The 18,325-nt window shown below is 28.2% G+C and overlaps 1 protein-coding gene across 1 annotated transcript in view; it reads right to left on the bottom strand.

The window, feature by feature from the left end:
- Positions 1-504: 504 nt before the first annotated feature.
- The window catches only part of Cyp18a1 (Cytochrome P450 18a1), a 172,232-nt gene continuing 154,411 nt past the window's right edge, over positions 505-18,325 (bottom strand). Inside the window, exon 7 of the mRNA XM_067264980.1 lies at positions 505-514. The gene's annotated coding sequence lies outside the window, so the exon portion shown is untranslated. The remainder of the gene's footprint in view (positions 515-18,325) is intronic.

Raw genomic sequence — 18,325 nt, 5'->3', positions numbered from 1 at the left:
AAATTTTTTTCACGCAAAATAATTATATGAAATACTGATAACTGAATGCACAAGTTTCTTAGAAAATAAGATAGCACTATTTGTATAGTATTAGTCGAGAAAAACAATATAATGAAATATTTCTTTCTAATTTTATTTTTTAGGTGATTAACGGATTATATTCTACATTTTCTTCATTCGTTGAAATAACTGGAGTCCTGGAACATGATAAAAAATGCGTCACGATTTATGAAAACAGAACAAGCATTCGTCATAATATTACCACTTCTACGAATAATACACATTATAATTTTAACTTTTCATAACTAGAATAGAGAATTAGTTTATCAAAGGCAATTTCAACAAAAGTTCTAAAATCTCATACAAAATTTCATACATGGTTAATCATACAGGTCTTTTAATCCGAAATAACGACCAGTGCAATGTATTAGGCGCTGCTACATGCATGAAGGTGGTACTCATTTAACAGGCTTCAGCATTGCCTTTCAGCGCGATGAATTATTTTCCCATTTATATCCAACGTGAACCAGTAGCGAAAGATGACAGCTCACGTCATTTGCGGTTACATCACGTCACTTTTCGCAAGCATGCTCTCAGTAATTCAGCATGCACGCTAATCTGGCAACATCTTGCACAGAATACCGCTATTAGAGGTCCTCTTAGTGCCCAGAGGGCTAAAGAAGAGGAAAAAAAGAAATCTTTTTCCTATCATGAACGCTGTTTACATATTCACTGGAAGTGTTGATTCCTTCTCTCTGACTAAACTCGTACAAATCGGAGGAAGCTGTAATACACCGTATTTCATTTTCAGTCATTCATGGATAATTCCTTCACAATACTCGAAAGTAAGCAAAGCACAACGAACAAACTATTACAACAAAAGCGCAAAATGTTAAAAGAACAATGTTTAAGTACGAAAAATATGTAAAACTATACCAAAATGACGTACTTATAGCAGACAAAACACTACGCGTGTAACACGACACGATATAACCTCAGAAAGTTATTCAAAGAATAAGAAAATATATATTTTAAATGTTTAATTAGTTATCTGTCTATCTCCGTTGCTCACATTTTTAGAAAAAGAAATGCTAAATTTTTTATATCTCTTTAAATATTGTAGTTCTTTAAATAAAACATTATTTTCGGCTGTAACTGTAATTAAAAAATAGGTTACAGCATCCCTGTTTAATTAGTGACGCCATTTTTTCTACACTCGCTACATAAAGAAATGCGGCATATCACTCATAAACGAAAAGTCCAAGTGGCAAGTGCTATATACATCTGTAGTAGTAATTAACTCAATGCAATATACATTTTTTTAATTATATTTATTTCGTAAGATTCATATTAAGTTTATGATCTTGTTAAATATTTTGCCAATAGATAACGCTACGTGTAAAACAGAAAATTAAATAGAAATAGAAATTGATTAATTTACAGAAATAAAAGAAATATTTTGTGGTCAAATGTACCACATTACTTAAATTAGAAGTATGTAAACGTAACTGTCCAGTTTTGTAGCAATTAGTCGAACGGCCGAGAAGTGTATAGCAAACAAACAAACAGACAAACAACTTCATTTATATATCAGATTAATTAGTTGAGCTGCCTAATCGCCATATTTAAACCTAATCTAAACGTTATGGGATGTTGCAAACACTAATTCATAAACAAAAATTCAAAAATAAAAATAAATTGTTTGAAGCTGTCGAAAAAGCTTAGTCCTTCATTACAAACTTCTTTGGGAACATTTAGTTTATTTTACGATAAAAAGAAGCGTAACCATCAAAATATTTTGGTTATAACACATTAATCACCTGTTATTGTTGCCTATTCTTTCTTGAAAATTTAAAATGATTTGTTGGAGATAAGGATATATGATAAGTTCTACAGTGAAGATGTTATTGTATTTGAAAATGTCATTACAAAGTACACGTTAGATTAAAGTATGTTATTTATTTAAATCGTTCGATTTTCACATTTGTCTAATAAGATATTGATCAATTCTGGGCGGTTACATTTTAGTCACAGAAAATTATATTAACTTTCAATTCATAACGTCTACATTCGGTCAGAATTTTTGTAACCGTACACTATTGTAGTTTCATTAGTAACTGGGTTGCAAATTTCAAACTGTACAGTACATCTATACATTCTGACAATTGTTAGTTTGACTGATTTTTGTTAATCTGGAGAACAGAGTTACATAAATGATTAGCATGACTCGATTGTCATCATGAGAAGTACAATGTTCCAGGGTGTTAAAACAGGAACACACACGTGTAAAATTGTGTGGCAGAAAACTGAATCAGAAATCAGCTTTCAGTTCAGTTTCTGTTTTATGCTTTTATGCCAGAACATACATACGTAAAAATTCTCGCCGAATAGGAAACACCACTGCCACTAACAGTGCTAATTTTATTAATTTTTTCCTCTCATATATCTATCCCTTTGTACAGTACCTTCCATTTTTTCTCCGCTTCCTCTGCTATAATATAAAAATTTAAATTAATAGACTTGTATTCTGAATTCAAACAAAAAACGTTTGATTTAAATACCATGCCTATATATCGATTCTACTAGACCTACCTGTTATTTGAAATTTTGCACCTATAGCGATCCATAAACGTTGTTTAAATACAGTGTCTTTATACATGACACTGATGTGGTCGAACAGATTCGATAAACCCATCTATTTCATTTATTTTTCGTTTTTTCGAGATCGTCACAATTATAGGGTTGACCTTCATTGTCGCCATTGTTAGAATAAAAACCACGTGTCTACTTTGACGTCACAGAAAAGACTTCTCTTTATTGGAGGAATTTTGGCGTAAAAATTTTACGGTGTAAAAAGTAGAGACATGCTCTACTCTTTTTTCAGTTCTGTTTCAGCCAATATTTTAGAAAAATTTTTACGCTTTCTGTTTTATGCTAGATTTTACGCCGAATTTTACGCATGTGTAATCCTGGCCTTAAGTATAAAGTATGAAGTTCCGAATAGAATAAAGAATTCAGAATAAATGACAGTAATATATCAAATAGTGCATGCACAAAATGCTATAAATAAATAAGTAAATGAAAAAATTTAAGTGTTAGTTTTTGATAAAATTTCATTAATGTGAAATCGTTAAATTTCGCTTAAATTCTACATTATTTCTATATTTCACTGCACATTTGTTTTTGTCTTCCAAAACTCCGGTAATCTGAATAAAAGATGAAAATATGGAATACAAACCTTTCACCATCTGAAAGTAGAATAATGCATTATTAATCGTGTATACATTATTACAATTTTTTATATTTTTGTACAGCAGAAATATCTCTTAGGGATTTATATGTTGAAGAAAGTATTCTCGAGTAAAAAAATGAAGAAAAAAATTTTATTTAATTTTAAAAGTTTGTATTTTAGTGAAAATAACGGTTCATTTAATTTTGAAGATCAGAGATAAGGATTCACTAAATTTTTTAAGATAAATTTTGTAAAAACTATGCTCAACATTCATTGGGCTAATATTTGAAAAAGCTGTAGACTTATGATTTTGCACTGTAGTCTGTTTCTCTGTCTGTCTTTTTTAATCTCAAAAACAGATATGAAAAACTTTAAAGAAGGAGGCCCCCAACTAACTATAAACAGCTTCTAGTTTATTAAAAATATAATAAATTGCAGACAAATCAATAATTAATGGCTAATGTCTATGGCCGAAAAAGTAAACTCAAATTTCTACAAAGTAGGTAAATATAATATTATATATATTTACATATGAAAACAGGTTTTGATATGTTAGATATAACTTTTTAATTTTACTTAAATATTTAAATACTTACTCTTATGATAAAATTTTTTTTTATGTAAAAGAATCCACCAACGGATATTCCGAGTCGATTCTTCACAAATCTTTTCATGAAATCGTTGATCTGAAAACAGCAAAAATTTAATTATATTAAAACGAAATAAACTAGATTCTATGTATAAGAGTAGTAGTGGTTTGACACATACTGATCACAAATTTAAATTAATTATTAAATCTTCCAACCTCTTATCCAGATTCATCTTTCCCAAAAACCGAATATATTCCAAAATAATTGTAAAAACAATAAAGTCAGACTTTCTATTCTTCTTACTTTTTAATTAATCTTAAAGTATACGAAAAAATTATATTTTTTCCAGTTCTGACTTATGGATATTGTATAACTAAAAACTTTTTCTAAAACATTGTGTTAACAATAAATAAAAAAAATTACAGTTAAAACGGTAAAAGGAAATCAACTTGCAAAGAAAAAACTTTTTATTTACCTCAACAAACTTCTCAAATGCATTTCGCCTGTTATGAAAGGCCTCTTCAGTAGGTTTGACCATACACAGTTCATATTCCGACAATAACTTGTTAGGAGAAACCACTTGTATAGTTCACAAAAAATTCCCAGCATTCCCCTGTTAGCATTCCCGTATTGAAATTTACATTGTTGTTTTGCATAACAAATAATGCAGTATGTATCTTTCCTGTACATAAAAGGTATTTATGAGAAATATAATAAATTTTTTAATCAAAAATTAATTAGATTGGCTCCATTCCAAAATAACAGGTTATCAAATATGATGATTATAAGAAGCACTAATAAAAAAGATTTATTAGAAGAAGAAGGCGTCGTTTATAGAATAGAATGCACATGTAACAACCTCAGTTTTTACATCGGTGAAACGAAACGAAGAGTGAAGATCAGACTGTCAGAACACTTGGCTGCTGTAAGGTTAAAAATTAGTAATTCTCCTATCTTCCAACACTGTAATATTAATAATTGTCAGATCAATACTAATAAGTTAAAAATTGTCTTTAGGGAAAAAAACAATGTAAGATGAGAAGTGAAGAAAAATTTTGCTATCATTATGCAAAACAACAATGTAAATTTGAATACGGGATTGCTAACATCGGAATGCTGGAAATTTTTTGTGAACTATATAAGTGGTTTCTCTTAACAAGTTACTGTCAGAATATGAACTGTGTATGGTCAAACCTACTGAAGAGGCCTTTCATAACAGGTGAAATGCATTTGGGAAGTTTGTTGAAGTAAATAAAAAGTTTTTTCTTTGCAAGTTGATTTTCTTTTACCTTTTTAACTGTAATTTTCTTTATTCATTGTTAACACAATGTTTTAGAAACTTTTTTAGTTATACAATATCCATAAGTCAGAACTGAAAGAAAAATATAACTTTTTCATGTACTTTAAGATTAATAAGTAATTATTAAATGTTTTTATAAATTTTTAAATTTAATTAATTTTATTTTAACAATTAGCCAGTTTTTGTGTTAATTATGGGGGGTTTTAATATCCAAAAAATATTAAAACAAAACAATTGTATGAAATAATATAACACCAAAACAAAATTATTTTTCAAATTATTTTATTTTTACATTAATAGATTAAATTAGTTTATTTTATTTAAGCTTTTTTCAGTTTTCTTATTCACTTTATCTAAAACATGACACATTTGTGCAAGTAAGTGGAGTAATAAATTTTGTTGATTGTTGACAATATATTCCCGGTCTATTTTCTTATACTTTAAAATGTAACACCACAAAAGTTCATTTTGAAAGTCGTCAATAAATTGCTGGTCAAGTATTTTGTAACGAAAAACATAATTCCAGTTTAGATAATCTTTTAATACGCGTAAAGTAATAGTTTTTAATCGTTGGTATTTTAAAACTTTTTAAATATCAAACTAATGTATGTATTCCCGAATAAAATTATCTGAAAGAATTTGAAATTCTGCGACTTCATTCCAATCAAGATATTGTAAAAAGTTAGTTAAGAATGGTTTGTCTAACACCTGATACTCTCAAATTAAATCCCATTTTGCATATTTAATATGTTTTTCAATAAATGAAGTAGCGAATATATAGTTTTTCTATAGAATTTCCCAATTTAACTTATCAGCAAATTCAGAAACGAGTGGAGAGATAAATCGTTTCGTTGACTGATGATATATCAGTCAACGAAAAATATCCCAGTCAATATAATTTCTTAAATGACGAATATTATTTTTTTCTATTGGTGAAAATGAAGAATTCCTCCAATCAATTAGCAGTTGAGTATTGTCCATAAAGAAACGAAATTGTTAGGAAATATTTATTTAATTAATTACATAATAGGATACATTATTTATATTAATAACATTTTATTATATGTATATCATAATAGAATACATCATTAATCAAATTGAATACATATGTAAATGGATAAAACATTATTTAAATTGAGTACATATATAAGCAGATACAGAATTATTTATTACATTTCATGCAATCACATTTTGTAAAATATTTGTCATATATTAGAAATGTTATTTTATCATTTCTTAAAAAAAATTTACATCTATACGTTTTATTGTTAGACAGTTTTAATGATGATGCTTTATTACATGCTTGTTTTTTTAAACACAGATAAGTTTTATTACAAACACTATGAATTACATAAGTATGTTTTCGTTTGCATACTATTAAAAATCTGCATTGTGATGATGATGATGATGATATCCATATAATGGATCATGATCATTTAACAAGATTTAAAGAGAGTGGGCTCATGATAAATACAATTTAAATTATAGACTAAAAACGTTTATCTCAATTATATTGCACAATTTTTCAAGTTATGATACACATTTAACTTTTAAAAATATACCTTCTAAATTATTTTCAAAAATTATAATTATTCCAATAAATTCAGAAATTCACAACCGTTTTCATTAGATTATTTTAAATTTATAGACAGTTATCAGTTTTTAAATTTTTCCTCTCTGTTTTAGCAGGCAATTTAAAAAGTGTGAATTATAATTTTCAAATTTTCAATCATTTTTTTCGCAATAACAAATAGAAAGAATTATTAAAAAAAAAGGAATTTTTTTGTTTCCTATTTTAAAAACAAACAGATATTAGATGAAATACAGTTACTACTAAAAAAATGTTTTCATAACGAATTATCAAGAGAAAATATAACAGATGATGATTACAATAATGCTTAATTAGTTTGGAAAAAATTTCACTGTGAAACTTTCAAAGACTATTTAAAATTATATCAATATGTCGATACCATATTATTAGCAGATATATTCCAAAATTTAAAAAAATTAAGTTTAAGATATTATAATTTATATTTTGTATATTTTATAACAATTAACATTTGCAATTAACATGATTTAACATGAAATTGCAGTTTAAAACTGATAAAAATCCAATTAGAATTATTTAACGATTTCAATATGTACTTATTTATCGAAAACAGAATTAGGGGAGGATTAAGTTTAACGGGAAAAAGATTTGCGAAAGCAAATAATCCATTAATACCTGAAACTTATGATAAAAATTAACCTCATAATTATATTTTGTCCATAGATGCAAATAATCTTTATGGGTATGTAATGAATGCATATTTGCCTGTAAACAATTTTAGATAATTGTCCAAAGATGAAATAAATGCCTTAGACATATGTAATATATCAGATGAAAATAACATTGGATATATTTTAGAATTGGATCTAGAATATCCAGAAAGTATTCATGATAAAAATAATGATTTACCACTAGCTACTGAGCATATTAATATCCAGTGTGATTTATTATCTAATTATCTAAAAACAGTTTAGGTAAATTAAATTTAAAATATACTAATACTGATAAAAAATTGGTTCACACTCTTTTTGAAAAAAAAATATGTAATTCATTATAGGTATTTAAAATTTTATCTAGATAAAGATTTGATATTAACTAAAATTCATAGAGTACTAGAGTTTTGTCAAAGTGCATGGCTTAGAGCAGTGTTTCTCAAACTTTTTGGATTGCAACCCCCCTTATGCACTAAAAAATTTCAAAGGACCCCGAAGAATAAGTATGTGTCAAAAAACATCCCAGAGGGAGGAGGTTAAACTTGTATTTAATATTTATATTATTTTTATTATTTATATGTGCAATTTATTTAAGTAAAAATTATTTTATATATTTTTTATTTCTATTATTGCTAAACACTAATCCATAGTAAATTTATAAAATATTTGAGAAACTTGATCTGGCATCAATTTTTCAGCGACCCCCAAATATTTTTCACGACCCCCTTCGGGGTCATGACCCCCGACTTTTAGAATTACTGGCTTAGAGAATATATATTATTTAATAATAAAAAAAGACAAAACTCGACTAACGATTTTGACAAATCATTTTTTAAATTAATAAATAATAGTTTTTTTGGCAAAACATGTCAAAATGTGAGAAAGCGTATTAACTTAAAAGCAGCTACAAGATTAAATCAATATCGCCGATATCTATCTAAACTGTCTGTAGAACAATTTCAAATTATAAATGATAATCTCACAATTTTTAAAATGAAGAAACCTAATTTATGCTTAGACAAACCTATTTATATAGGTTTTTGTGTATTAGAGTTAAGCAAATTACATATGTATGAAACATTTTATAAAATATTTAAAAACAGATATGGTGAAAACGTACATTTATTATATACCGAGACAGATTCATTTACACTTCAAATTTATACAAATGATATTTAAGAGGATTTTATTCAACACAGAGCTATTAAGACATCAGCAATATGGGATTAAAAGCAAAAATCATGTAGTAACAATGTACATATCTGCAGAAAAAATTTCGCTTTCTCTATTTTATGATAAAAATTAATTTTAGACAATGAAATAAATGTGGTATCGTTTGGTCATTACAGCTTCTACTCTTGATTCATACAGATTTTTGGATATCATCATTATCATCATTATCTTTGCAATACAAATTTTTAATAGTAAGCAAACAAAAACATACTTATGTAATGCATAGTGTTTGTAATAAAACTAATCCGTGTTTAAAGCAGCATCATTAAAACTGTCTAACAATAAAACATATGAACGTAAATTTTTGTAATAAATGATAAAATAACATTACCAATATATAACAAATACTTTACAAGATGTGACTATGAAATGTAATAAATAATTTTGTTTCTGCTAATATATGTACTAAATTTAAATAATCTTATTCATTTACATATATATTCAATTTAAATAATAATGTATTCTATTATGATATCTATATATTAAAATGTTATTAATATGAATAATGTATCCTATTATGTAATTAAATAAATATTTCTTAACAAAAAACAATTTTGTTTCTTTATAGACAATACTCAACTGCTAATTGATTGAAGAGATTCTTCATTTTCGCTATTAGAAGAAAATAATATTTGTCATTTAAGAAATTATATTGACTGGGATATCACCAATCAACGAAACGATTTATCTCTCCATTCGTTTCTGAATTCGCCGATAAGTTAAATTGGGAAATCCTATAGAAAAACTATATATTCGCTACTTCATTTACTGAAAAACATATTAAATATGCAAACTGGGATTTAATTTGCGAATATCAGGTGTTAGACAAATCATTCTTAAGTAATGTTTTACAATATCTTGATTGGAATAAAGTTGCAGAATTTCAAATTCTTTCGGATAATTTTATTAGGCAATACATACATAAGTTTGATTTTAAAAAAACTTTAAAATACCAACGATTAAAAACTATGACTTTACGCATATTGAAAGATCATCTAAACTGGAATTATGTTTCTTGCTACCAAATACTCGACCAGCAATTTATTGATGACTTTCAAAATGAACTTTCTTGGTGTTACATTTTAAAATATCAGAAAATAGACCGGGAATATATTGTCAACAATCAACAAAATTTATTACTCCACTTATTATACTTGCAGAAATGTGTCATGTTTTAGATAAAGTGAATAAGAAAACTGGAAAAAAATTAAATAAAATAAACTAATTTAATCTATTAATGTAAAAATAAAATAATTTGAATAATAATTATGTTTTGGTGTTATATTATTTCATACAATTGTCCTGTTTTAATATTTTCGGATATTAAAACACTTAATAATTAACACAGAAACTTTGCCTAATTGTTAAAATAAAATTAATTTAATTCAAATTTATAAAAACATTTAATAATTAATTTAAATTTGTGATCAGTATGTGTCAAACCACTACTACTTATAAGTAATATTTATTACACAAGGAATGTCGCGAAATACTGTTCGTAGGTAAGAAATTATAGAATTGTTGTTCCATGTGTGTGCATTGTCATACTAAATTCCTCTCGTGTAAATTATTTTTTCATTACTTGTCTTGGTTTTATTATCTCAGTTGTTGACAATAAATTTTGTCATTTTCAAATTAATCATGTAACAAAGCACAGCCCCTCACACGTTTAATATCATCAGTTTATACAGAGGAAAGCTTTAATGTTATTCGTCTCGATATTTTTATTGAGAAGTTGTACATGTTATCAAAGTGACTTTGATATAATTATAAAACACACATCTTACCTTAAACTTAAATCGTAAGGGAAGGTCTACGGGTGAAATTTTTTCGATATTTATAAAGCCGTCAAACATCTGAAAGAAAACAAAAGTGTATGAATAACATTTACATCATTTTACCTTTTCTAGATTTATTCCATAAAATGATACGGTCGTATAGATAGTTTATTTAAACAGCACTATAACATTGCCTGATAATAGCAGAATATAGCAGTTCATAACAGATACAGCATTTTCTGCCGTTTTTGACGTCAAGTGGAACATTTTTACTGTTGCTCAGTAATGACTTATGGATCTTTTTTCTATTACAAATTGCTATCCTTGTTTATATTATGGCAAGTATATCTGAGAAATTTTTGGAATTAAAAAAAATCTTCTGAAAAGTTAAATTTGATATCGCGCTATTTTTAAAACTGAAATAACGAAGAAACTACAAAATCCGATAAACATGATATTATTTATGTGGTCATTTCAGTATTTGTTAAAAATGTACTTTGCATACACCACAAAATATTCAAGCAAACCTCAATTCTTTAACACAGATAAGCTGCTCTGCAATTATCTGTTCAGAAAAGTCAATTACGCTCTGTCAGAGTTCTGTGATACTTGAAAATGGTGTTGAGAAAATGTTTTCTGTTATGTATTTTAATAAAAGAATTTAATTGTGGGAACATAGAAGATCAGGAAAAACATTTATATGGACCTTGTCAGCCAATCCTCGTGTCTGGAAATTTGGTGCAATTACTCTCAGATGACACAAATCTGTGAAGCTGATTTGCCTGAAAACAGTAGGGTCACGTTGAAAGATCCATAATGACTGCCGCAAACTATACCCTATGTTCAAGTCAGAGGCTAATGTTCTTGATATAATTCATACTTGTAAGAAGGATAAGAGAAACGTGAGAATTGTAATTACAGAGATGTGCCCAATTTCTGCTTTTGGAATCCAAAAAAAATGAAGTTAGTCAGGTTACTATTTTGTTTGTAGTCACTTGTCCATTATACAAGTCCTGGAATTGGCTGATTTTGGTATATTACCGAAACTGCGAGTGCTGCAAAATTTTTTTGTGTTGCGTTGAATTCATTTTTTTGTGTTGTGTTTGGGATGGGGTCGATTGTATGAACATGTTCAGTACAATGGTAGATGGATTATATACTATCAATATAATCTATATCCTACTTCAAAACTCAAAATATGGTGAATAAATGAAATCATTAGCCTGATATTAATCATATATTTTTGATATTTAAATAAATATTAAATCTCATTACTTTATTTTATATTTATAAAAGGCTATTGTATATACGCATTTAAAATAAATCGAAATTATTCAAATTTACTCCGATCGTGCTTATGCAAAATAAGTATATTCCATTAGATAATTGGCAATCAAACTGTCTACATCGAAAAATAATTGCTCGATGTCGCCATTCACACGTCTAATGTAGATTTTAGACATGTGAATGGCGACATAGATAATATATATGTTATTGCTCATAGATCTTAATGACAAAGAACTGAAATTACAATTTAATATAATCTCAGCCTTGAAACCTATACAATTGGCTGTTGAATCACTATGCGGTGAAAAAGTGCCCACACTGCCCGCCCTTTTTGGTCATTACTCATAATGCCCGGGCATTATTCATAATGCTCGATTAATCACTTTGTCCATAACATATACAACTAAACAATAAATCTAATAATAATGATAACAATAAAATATATTTACTAAACTATTCTGTTGACCAACAAAAGGTAAACATTTGAAACATTTTGATAATTAAACTCAAAAATATTTTCTTTCTTTTTAACATTAATCCTAAATTTTACTCACCAAAGCTGTGAAGAAAGATAAGGACCAACTGACAAAAATGACTCCAAAAAGAAATGTTAAGGAAAGGATTGCAAAAGAAATTCTCAATATCGGCTGCAAATTTGCAAATAGAGTTGCATATAAAAGAACACACGTAGCATAAAGGAAATGCGTGTATATGAAGGGTACGAGTATGTTCCATTTCTCATTAACCATTTCAATACACTCCCAAAGATCTTGATGTTTCCACATTAATGCATTGATTTTATTTACTCTTGCACTTAATTTTAACGAAAAAAGATTAAATACATGCAATTTGCTTAGTTCCGTAGAAAGATTTATGAATCGTTTACCCAAAATGCTTAATACGATTATGCTTATTAGAAGAAGAGTTATAATCTGTCCCACAACGTATAAAAACCAAAGTGAATGGAAAAATACACAAATAAATGCTTCCGTGTCCGTACCGTGCTGTTCCTTTATTGTTGTGAAAAAAACGATTTCTGCCATTATATTAAGCGTTACTGATATAAAAAATAACCCGGAAATAAAATAAATGAAATATTTTTGAATCTCATCGATTATTTTCCATTCCTCCTCGTAACTGTTAATTACATAATGAAGTGTAAGTTTTCTTCTCTTGACAATACTGAACTGGCCAGCCACGTAAATAGACAAAAATGCGCAGCTGGCAGCTGCTGGGTACGCATAACTTTTGTACATGTGTATGACACGTAAACAATATAGATTCAAATCATATAGTCTTATCAGAAAAAGAAACACAACTATCCACAAAAATACCTCGATTAAATCCTCATATATCCTGAATAATCTGCGTATAAGTCTATGGTCTTTTCTTGTATTGTTTGGCATACAATTGCATGGAACAGAAATATCTAATCCATACACTTTAGCCGATTTCAGAATTGGTGCTAAAATGTATCCCAAGCATACTTTCTGTGTCGACATTGTTTTTTTTCAATGTAATTTTTGTTATATTCAGCAGATTATATTTTTCTTATATTCATTTTTAAATAGTTCATATTTAAATATGAATAGTTTCCAAAATTCAGTAAATTTCAACTCCTTATCATTAACAGTTATTGTTCTTGGAGTGAAAAAACAGGAAATTAAGCATATGTGTTTCGAATGGCTTTCAATTGTTTGATAGGATAACGATTGGCCAAGTCGAAGTGTTTCTCTAAAGGAATAACGATAAAATTCCACTTTCCGATTAAATGGCATGTGTTTTATTCGCTTAGCGCACGAAACTATATTCTAGAAGCATGTACACTGGTATAGGTATTATGTAACGTCAACGTATTGCGTATTGTACTTCAGAATATGACGAATGAGTGAAACAATCGATTTATATCATTTATATAGGCTTTATATTTAAATATGTCTTCATTATTATTTTTTTAACTTTACAAAATATAATTGAATATATACAATTTAAATAAATATTGAAATTTGCTTTGATGATATAATATAAACTACGTACAGTATATAAAAAATTTATTATGTATTTCATTAGATAACTTTGTATGTAATATGTAATTTTTATAACTGAATAATATTAGAGAAATATTATTTTCCGTTCTTTTTGTCTGACGTATGTTTACTCTGAACACAAAAATCCAGTTCATTTGATTTCTACAAACCCTTTAATACCTTGAATAGAAAGATAGTCAGATTGTCGAATTACCAAGAGTATACTGGCACAAATAAAATAAATTACGTGATGTAAGAGCTATTTGGTATTGATTTGTTATTTAGTCACAGAGTGAGAAATCTTGAAACAAATTAATGCACACAGAAATGAATTTTTAGCACGACGAAAACGGGATTTCAGACGTGACTAACATTTTCATGGAAACTGACGCACCAAGCTCACTGTAATGGCTGGTGGATAAAGGAGTAACTGTATTATTGACAGGCGGATTAGCGAGAGTCTTCTGTTTTTACACTATTTTATAATAGGGGATAAAATATATCCAATGTACACTTTTTCAATTTACATTATTGTCATTCGTAAAACTTGTTTTTATGTATTAACGAAAAACTAGGATCATTTAATTAATAAATGATTCAATGACAAATGTTACACCCATAAAGTAGGTTGCCCTAAAGTGATCCAGTTCATAACAACAATGATGTATTAAGATGTTATGCTAATAGTAACCAGCAGATCAAACTGCGGTATTTTCAAACGTGACAGATACTGTGCCGAAATTTCTTGATTGTAAAACACAACTGGTTATTGTCTACGTTTATTAAAAATTCACGAAACAATTCGATGATTAAAAATGTATCTGGAAAATTATTCACAGTACATTTTCGCGGAGGGAAATCATTATATATTAGGGCTGTGAATGAAATTAACAGAAATGCTTGTTTTGTATTTGCTATTATGGCTAAGATATATTACTGCCACATTCGGTACTAAAGGGGTAACTAATCGACCAACTATCGGTATTCAACTGTGTTATGCAAATGGTTACTGGTGGAAAATTTTCATTCTGAAAGCACGTGAGAATGCACGTTTAACTAAAGCCCATATCACAGATGTACATTTATCCGATCAAATTATTATTCAGAAACAAGGAAACCTCACAATTGTTACTATAGCTTTAAGTTTTAAACTAATTTAGATTAAATTTATTCAAAGTTAAACAGAATAATTCATTATTCTGCAGCAATTCCAAAGAAGCGAACATCCGGATCCAAGTGAATAATATCATAAAACGCTAATTTATGTGCTACGCTTTTGCAAAAAGTTGTTTTGGATTTTCTGTATCGACTAACACCTAAATTTCACATAGTGCAATTTTCCATTTAATGGGAAAGTGACGTTTTGTTGTTATTCCTCTAGAGAAACACTTTAACTCGGCCAATCGTTATCCAGAATTTCATTACTTTATCAAAGAAATAAACGTTATTCGAAACGCGTATACGAGTAATATATATATATATATAATATTGTATGATACATTTAAATGAAATTGATACATTGATACTGAAACTAGGTGTTATATATATAATATATATATATATATAATACGTGGGACGATCCAAAAGTTCAGGGACTGCAGTAATCTATGACAACAAAAGCATGTATTTGAAGTTACAGCGTATGAAATGGATTCTACCAAACACGTACAAGTTTAACTTGAACACGTAGAGGTGGTTTGGTAGAATCCATGTCATACGCTATAACTTCAAATACATGCTTTTGTTGTCATAGATTACTGCAGTCCCCGAACTTTTGGATCGTACCACGTATATATATATATATAACACCTAGTTTCGAGTATTTTCACTCGGAGAACTATAATTGTTAATCATAAAGAGCTAACGTTTACGTTTACAAAATTTTTCAAGGCTTTCATTTTTAAATATGAAATATTTATTCGTGGAATCATACTGATTTTCAATTAATAAACTTTTCTAGGAAAACAGATTTTATTGAATTTATGGATTTTTAGAAATAGAACCCACTCTGAAATGTATCATACAATTTTATATCCATTTATTCAATTATAGTCAATAAGGAGACACGTATCAGTCATATTTATATCGGTTTTCCCATATATACTGATTGTAATGTCTTTGAAGTTATGAAATATTTAATCCAATATCTATAAAAATAGAAATATCGGTAATAAATCCGAGAATACATCGCCCGTAATGAGAAGCATTTAGAATGTATTAAATTCTTTGAAAATCAATGAACACAACAATTACAATTATTATCAATAACAATCGAATATCGTACCTAACTTATTCGTCATTGTTGTAAAATCAATTTCCCTATTACATTAGCTGTGCAAACCTAAGAAATATAAGAATGTATACAGAATATGTTTGCTGAAATTGTGTAATGATCTTCATACTTTCTGAAATAGATTCTAATAAAATCATAGATAAAACGAAAACTTAATATACATTAATTCAGTCAGTTACAAAGTTTAATTGATACAATTGAATACGAAGTGTTTTATCAATTTAATTTCAGAAATATCCAGTAAAGTGTTGCGTAACTTTTCCTGTCAAAATTATAAACTGCGTTTAGCACCATCTGTTATTATAAAAACTTATTCTATGTTTTTAATTATTATAAGATGGCAAAAACCATTATTTTGATGATCGAATTTTATTAAAAAATAACTGATTTGATTTAATATGGTTTATTGACTTTATAGGGCGCAAGGGTGTGTTGGGCCAACCATATGGTAAACAATATTGACATAATAAATTTGTGCTCACAAAGTTGTTGAATCGATCAAAAACGTATGTGAAAGTCTGTCATAGGTGACATCTAATCAGACACTTCTGCAAATACGTAGTAGGCCTAACATCGTGACTGACACTGAGATTTAATTGTATAGTGTACTGCACTATATATATAAATTTTATTAAAATAATGAATAAAATAAATTTTTTTAAATATTTATAAATTTTAAGTTTATAAATGTATTCAATATTTTATATTTATAAATAGAGGGTAATTTCGTATAATTATCGCTATTTTTACATCACTTAACACTAGTAGTTAGTGCTAGCTCTCTAAACAACGGGATGGCCACGGGGAATTATTATGGATTTTCTTCACGTGTACAACACCTAAATAAGGAACGATTTTTAATAGAAAATCCTTTTTTAATGAGAAATTAGTACTTATTTAGGTGTTCTTATTCCCGAAAAGCACCCAAAGTTGACAAATCCTCGAAGTGTTGTAATGCCTTCTCGCATCAATCTAATCAAATCCATTAGAAACACGATACAAGATCTTAACTTATATCTTTTTTACGCCGTAAATTATACTAATCATTAAGAGCTTCTTATGTTTACCAAAATTGCTGGATGTTGGATTTGTAAATTTCAAGTATTGTTGTAAATTTTCGGCACAAGTTTAAACTAAATTAATTTCCAAATAATGAACTTCTGTGGCAAGACAGGAGTTATTGAATTTACTGATTTTTAGACATGGAAACTACGTTGAAATATTTTATAAAGTTCAGTTTCCTGTTGAGCACTGATACTAATTATTTAACAGAAATACTTTCGTAATCTTTATATCGGTTTTCTGATGTAAATTTATTGTAATGTCCTTCAACGTGTGCCGTGTTTAATCTGATACTTATATAATTAAACGATCGGCAATAAATCCGAGTGGACATCATGCATAACAAGATGTATTTAAAGTTTAAGAGATAATTTATTGCTTTGAAATCAGGGAACACACGCAATGTCTTTTATAATTTATTTCTAATTACAATTCTAATCTGAAGTTTATTTTATTATTGTAAAGAGAATTCGTAAATTACATTAGCTCTACGAGTTTATGTAAAAATGTATGTAGAACATCACGTAGCTTTCCTGAAATTATGTAATGTTCTGTACAGTTTATACAGGCAGATTAAAATAAAACTATAAATTAAATGGCAGTTTAATATGCATTAATTAAATAAATTGAGATTAATCTGTACGATTAAGAACAATTTGAATTTTCAATTTTATTTTATTTATTATATTTAATAAGCTATTCCTGCATAACTTTTATTTCGTTTATTTATTTTATTAATCAGCTTGAAAGTACTGTACGTGATTTATACTGTATTTGTACGTTATAACATAGAATAATTCATGTCTTACTTGAATGTATGAAAATATAAGTAGCATTATTTACTGTACTTTCGTTGAATCAATGCATTAACTGATTAAACCGACGGCCGGATGGCCGAGCGGTCAAGGTGGCAGCCTACCGCTCTGGGGGACCCGGGATCGAATCCGAACGGGTCGACTAATCCCCAGGAATTTTTCGGGGGTGGTCCGTTCGAATATGTCGGGCCCCGTTCCTCACCACCCGGTCGCCCCATTGTGGGCCTGGCCGAACCCATAATGGGCCTACTAAAAGAGGCCCTCTTTATGCCCACAGGGCGGAAAGATAAAAGAAAACTGATTAAACCGAGTATTTCGATTAATGATATACGCTTTATATGTGCTAGTACTGAAAAAGGTTGACTATGTGTTATAAATGGTGATATATTTAATATTTTTATATTCACAGCACTCTATAACTGTAATCATTATGAGCATAAACATCA

This window comes from Centruroides vittatus, unplaced genomic scaffold (genome assembly GCF_030686945.1).
Source record: "Centruroides vittatus isolate TY-2023 unplaced genomic scaffold, ASM3068694v2 contig_202, whole genome shotgun sequence".
Lineage (NCBI taxonomy): Eukaryota > Metazoa > Arthropoda > Arachnida > Scorpiones > Buthidae > Centruroides > Centruroides vittatus.
This window is presented reverse-complemented; position numbering and strand designations above follow the sequence as displayed.